The sequence below is a fragment of the Drosophila santomea genome, chromosome 2R, assembly GCF_016746245.2.
Source record: "Drosophila santomea strain STO CAGO 1482 chromosome 2R, Prin_Dsan_1.1, whole genome shotgun sequence".
NCBI classification, from domain to species: domain Eukaryota; kingdom Metazoa; phylum Arthropoda; class Insecta; order Diptera; family Drosophilidae; genus Drosophila; species Drosophila santomea.
Window position 1 is genome coordinate 1,422,599 of NC_053017.2, and position 5,356 is coordinate 1,427,954.

Below are 5,356 nucleotides of genomic sequence, written 5' to 3' on the forward strand. Positions count from 1 at the left end.
AGGTCCTGTAACGGATTGCTACTCGGCTTGGGTGGTGGTGGGAGGTATTTGGGACGCACGTGCAATTGTCCAGCTGCTCCTTGTCGGCTATGTGTGGTGGTGGTCTTGTCCCTATACCTCAGCCTGATCTTCCTCTAAATATTCAAATAAATTCGCGTGTAGCGACAAGAATTGGTTAAGGGCTGAAAGAGTTTAACATAACACAGAAAATCGGACGACAACTACCTTTCCTCATCTTCCTTGCGATCCTCTGATGGCCTCGAGGCTCGCTAATGCCCGCCCTGCCTTGGCCGCCTTTCTCAAAAAAAAAAATGCATTGCACACTATACTTTAACGGCCCATTTTTAGATTACTAACACATGTTCACGAGGGAGTTATCCTAGCCATAGGCAAAAAAAAGGTTTTCTACCACATTATAAAATTTATTCTTAGCATACTAAATGAAATTCCTTACAACTAACAACTTGAAGAAAAATGAACACGGGCCAACGACTAATATCTACGCCCGAAACCAATGTATACAATATGCAGAAATCGCATGCGATATAAAAGTATGCCTTAAACAACTACAAAGATTCTTGTGTAAACATAACTTAAAAGTAAACTTCACAAATTAGATCTCATCTAAACTATGCGGATGCGAACGAGACGAAGGCATATAATAGCGAATTGTGAACGCATCGACAAAATATAAATATTTAAAGTAAACTGCTGCCGTGGTGGCACGATCAAAAAAATGCAGAAAAAGTTAAAGAGAGTCAAAGCAAAAACAAGTCAGATTCTATCCCAATGTTCCGCGCTTAACCTTGAACTTGAAATTTCGTTTCTCCTCTTCCCTTCGTTCAGAGGCTCTAAAACTTTGCCCTACTTTTAATCGCGCATACAGTGGGACAAGGAGCGAAAAATATCGTGGGCTTAATCTCTTTGCATTCTTTCTTTAATGATCGCCACTAAAATTCTAGAGATTTGTGCACTCACCAGAGATCCGAGGTTCCACCGACGAAAGCGCTTCCGTTGGTTTCCGCACCTGTTGAAAACATTAATAATCCTTTTCGCTAATATATTTTTGGTCTTTGACCCACTGTGCCTTTTTTTTTTTAATTCCTTCTATTCCTCTCGGGAACTTGTGGCTTCTACGAGAGCTGAATTTCTCGTATTTGTTTCAGTAATCGTTATAAGTTTTTCGACCGATCTGGTGATTGGCTTATCCCAGTGGTGGGGCTGCCACCTGTCGCCATCGGGGATTGGCGTCTACGGTGTTTTGTTGTTATTCGTAGAAAAGCGAACAGTCTGGTAACGCGCTTGCCCTGCTGGGTGTTGTTGCTGTTCGCAGAAAAACACAGAGTGCGCTTGGTACTATGTGGGTGCCCCCGTTTTTTCTTCCATGTAGTGAGGAGGGGGGGTGGGGCGTTGGGGCAAGTGGAAGTTGCCGAAAATTGTTGTAATAGGCATTTTTTTATGTGGAAGAATACTTTCTAAGAGTTAGAAATGCATTTCAGAGAGAAAGTTTTGTATGGCCATGCTCTCGTCATGGGTGGGGTTTGAACCCACGACCCCGTGGTTAGCACGTTGGTTCGCTATCCACTACACCACGAGGCCCCACACCTTATTGCAGGCTGAGCAAACCAAAAAAAAAACAGAAAAAAAAGGATGAAAGAGATAGAGCGCATACGGGGGACGAAAATTAGCCGATCCTTCTTTGTTACCCTTTTCACACTTTTCTTTACACTGCCATTTTTCTTTTCGTCTCCGCTTATTCTTAATCACTTTTTCTTCTCCTCACCGGAATACGACTAACATAACTTATTGAACTAAAAAAACTAACAAAAATATCTGCCGGCCATCAGCCTCTCGATCCTCGGCTTTTCCCGCGCCGCTGATTCCCAATTACACCGATGCGTATGCACCCGCGCGACAAAATTTACAATTCCGCTTCTCCGTTTTGCGTCCGCCGAACAATAATTCGAAATGACAACTGGGGACTTGGACTTGAGTTCTCTCTATCATTCCTTTTCGTTCTCTTCTTTAGGTGCTCATTAGAAACAAGTAGAAATTGCAGACCATTGAGATTCTGACGTCACGATGCAGTTTTTTAAAAGAGAAACTTAAAGATAATAAATTCCGGCCGAATTGGAAAAATGGGTATCGCCAATTTGCTAATTGGGATCTAACTATTTGGGGCCGTTTTTCTGACTTTCCGACTCTTAACTTAAACCTTGCGAAAGGTCAGGGATTAATTAAGTAATAAGCTGTTTTCTCATAAGATTTCCGCTTCTGCTCGCTGCGAGAATTCGGGAGGCCAACGACCCGCTCTTCCAGGGTATTAATTCGATCGTTATTCCGCTCGATGTTAGGCCGAATTTTTGGTCGATTTTAGATCTCGTACTAAGCGCCAAATCACCAACCACCACCACCACCTCAACTATCACAAACACCACGACAAAGAGAGAGCGGCAAGTGAATCACGGCGAATCGAAACCGATCCGAATCCACTCCGCAGCCGAAAAAGAACTGATCCTACCACCTCAAACGCATCCAATAAACACGGCCGCCAGCATGCAGAGCGACTTTCACAGAATGAAGAACTTTGCCAATCCCAAGTCCATTAGTCCATTGGGTCGTCCGGAACCACCCACATCGACTGCAGCGCCCGCCAAGGCCGAGGCTAAGGATGTCAAGCCCAAGGAGGATCCACAGGAGGCTGGCGAACCAGCCGGAAACACTGCAACACCAACGCTCCCGCCGGCGACGATGCTGTGCGCACCAAGCAGCTGTTAAAACATCCGCTCATGAACGTCTGGACGCTGTGGTACCTTGAAAACGATCGGTCCAAGTCCTGGGAGGATGCAGAACGAGATTACCAGCTTCGATACCGTCGAGGACTTCTGGAGCCTGTACAACCACATCAAACCCCCATCAGAGATCAAGCTGGGCAGTGACTACTCGCTCTTCAAGAAGAACATTCGTCCCATGTGGGAAGATGCAGCCAACAAACAGGGCGGTCGTTGGGTCATTACCCTTAACAAAAGCTCCAAGAGCGATTTGGATAACCTATGGCTTGATGTGCTGCTTTGCCTGATTGGTGAGGCCTTCGATCACTCCGATCAGATCTGCGGTGCTGTTGTAAACATTCGCGGCGAGAGCAACAAGATATCCATCTGGACTGCCAACGGAAACAACGAGGAGGCTGCCCTTGAGCGATGCCCTGCGTCTGGGACGCAACAACTCGCTGCAGTATCAGTTGCACAAGGACACGATGGTCAAGCAGGGCTCCAACGTGTAATCGATCTACACTTTGTAGGCTGTCTAGCCTCGCTCCACAATCGATCCGATCCCTCACAGCTTAGTTAGTTTGTGTTACTTTTATTTATCGTTATAAACAACAGTAGCGATTGATCGATCGTAACTCTTGTCCAAGACCCGCGTAACGAAACCGAAAGAGACCCCTTTGTTATCAAAAATCAGCATAACAGAAATAAAATAAAAACCTACACTAAAACAATAGACCTCTTGCACCACCGCCCAAATCGCACTTATTTTTATTCCTCGCTTACCCTGCAGTTGGACTTGGCGCTGCTTTTGGCTGGATTTTTCCCTTCTTAGTGCTTCGCCATTTTCTTTTCACTGCCACTTCATAACGCCTTCAATTTCTTTCAGCGCCCAACTCTTCTCGTGAACAGCCCAAGCAGAAAAGAAAGCTGGCGTTGAGTTGAAGTTACTGGGAAGCTATCCCTGCTCTCACCCGCCGAGCCTACGGTATCTGCCGAGACCTGACGGATGCCTATGTTGCCTCTATCTATCCCAACACTCCCGACTTTCCCCGTCTGCCCCCTATTCTCGTTACGGGAACGACATGTAGATGGCGCCACCGCCTTTCTTGCCTGCCGACTAGTTTTATTGCCACAAGCGCTACAAACTGACCCCTCAACAAGATCGGACTTGGGGGTGACACTCCCAAGACTGATCACACCAAGCTTGGGGCAATTAATTATTGCCTCAGATCCTTAGCATGGTATCGCCCAACCAAATGTCCCTGCAGATCCTCTATATCGTAATACGCATTACCTAGCTTTTTCCGCACCCTGGCCTTGAGGTAGCTTGGGCCTAACTTGGCATTATATCCTGCCTGGAAATTAATCTGCTTGTGGTTTTTGTAGAACACTTCCTGGCCAACTTCGTAGGAAACTTCTCTGGATCGGAGATTGTAATTTCGTTCGTTCTTTTCGTTCTGCTTCCTCATCACCTCGACAGCCTTGCTGCGCACTAATTCTAAGGAATCTTCCCTAGAGAACACTGCGGAATGGTCTTGCAGCAAACCCAAAGCTTTTAACAATTTATAGGTGGAACACCGCTGCCCGAACACCATGTAGTAGGGCGAAGTACCCAAGATGGAATGAACCGCCGATCGTAAAGCACAACAAATACTACTCAGCTCTTCGTCCCAGTTTTTCTGATCAGGCCAAACATAGGATCTTATGGCCGCTATCACCGATCTATTTACCCTTTCAGACGCATTTGATTGCGGGGAATACACTGCCGTCTTAACATGACTGACTCTGTACTCCCGGACGAACTTCTGGAATAGGTCAGACTTAAATTTTGAACCGTTGTCTGAAATAATCGTCTCCGGCACTACATACGTGTGATTCCTGTTGCAGGTATTTTATGACACCCTCGGCTGATAGCTTTTTGACTGCCTTTAGGAAGACGAACTTGGAGTAATGGTCTAAAACGATAAAAATTCCAATATTTCCGCTTCTAGAGCGCGGATACGGGCCCAAGAAATCGATATATAATCTTTGGAAAAATCTTTCTGACTCCGGAGGAACCCCTATTGGCGGTCTCTGAACAGTATTAGGAGCTTTTGTCATCTTGCAAGTATCACAAGCTAGAACATATGATTTTACGTCTTTTATTAACCCAGGCCAATAACTATGCCTCCGAACACGCTATAGCGTTTTGTGAATTCCCCCGTGCGAAGCCATAGGATGATCGTGGGAATTCTTTAAAACATCCTGGATCAAATCCTTCGGAATCCATAACTTCCAAATGAACTGATCGTTCAGGGAATCACCAGTGGAATGCTCTGTTCTCTTGTACGCCATGCCATCGACTACTTTTATATCGGGTAACTTATCCACATTTTCTTTGTGCCGATCTACAAAACTAACATACTCTGCCGACTTGAATACTTCTGAGTCCAAATCGACCAGAGAACCACTACTACTTTCCAATGCCTCGACCTCCTCATTTACTCTAGATAGCGCGTCGGTAGCGCACGACATTTAGTTTGCCGCTCCGATGCTCGATTTTAAAGTTAAATCGCTGCAACTTCAGAGCCCAACGAGGCAACCGC

At 45.7% G+C, this 5,356-nt stretch overlaps 1 pseudogene; it reads left to right on the plus strand.

Moving 5' to 3' along the window:
- The first annotated feature begins 2,535 nt into the window (after window positions 1-2,535).
- Window positions 2,536-3,301, plus strand: LOC120445248 (annotated as a pseudogene).
- Window positions 3,302-5,356: the final 2,055 nt, after the last annotated feature.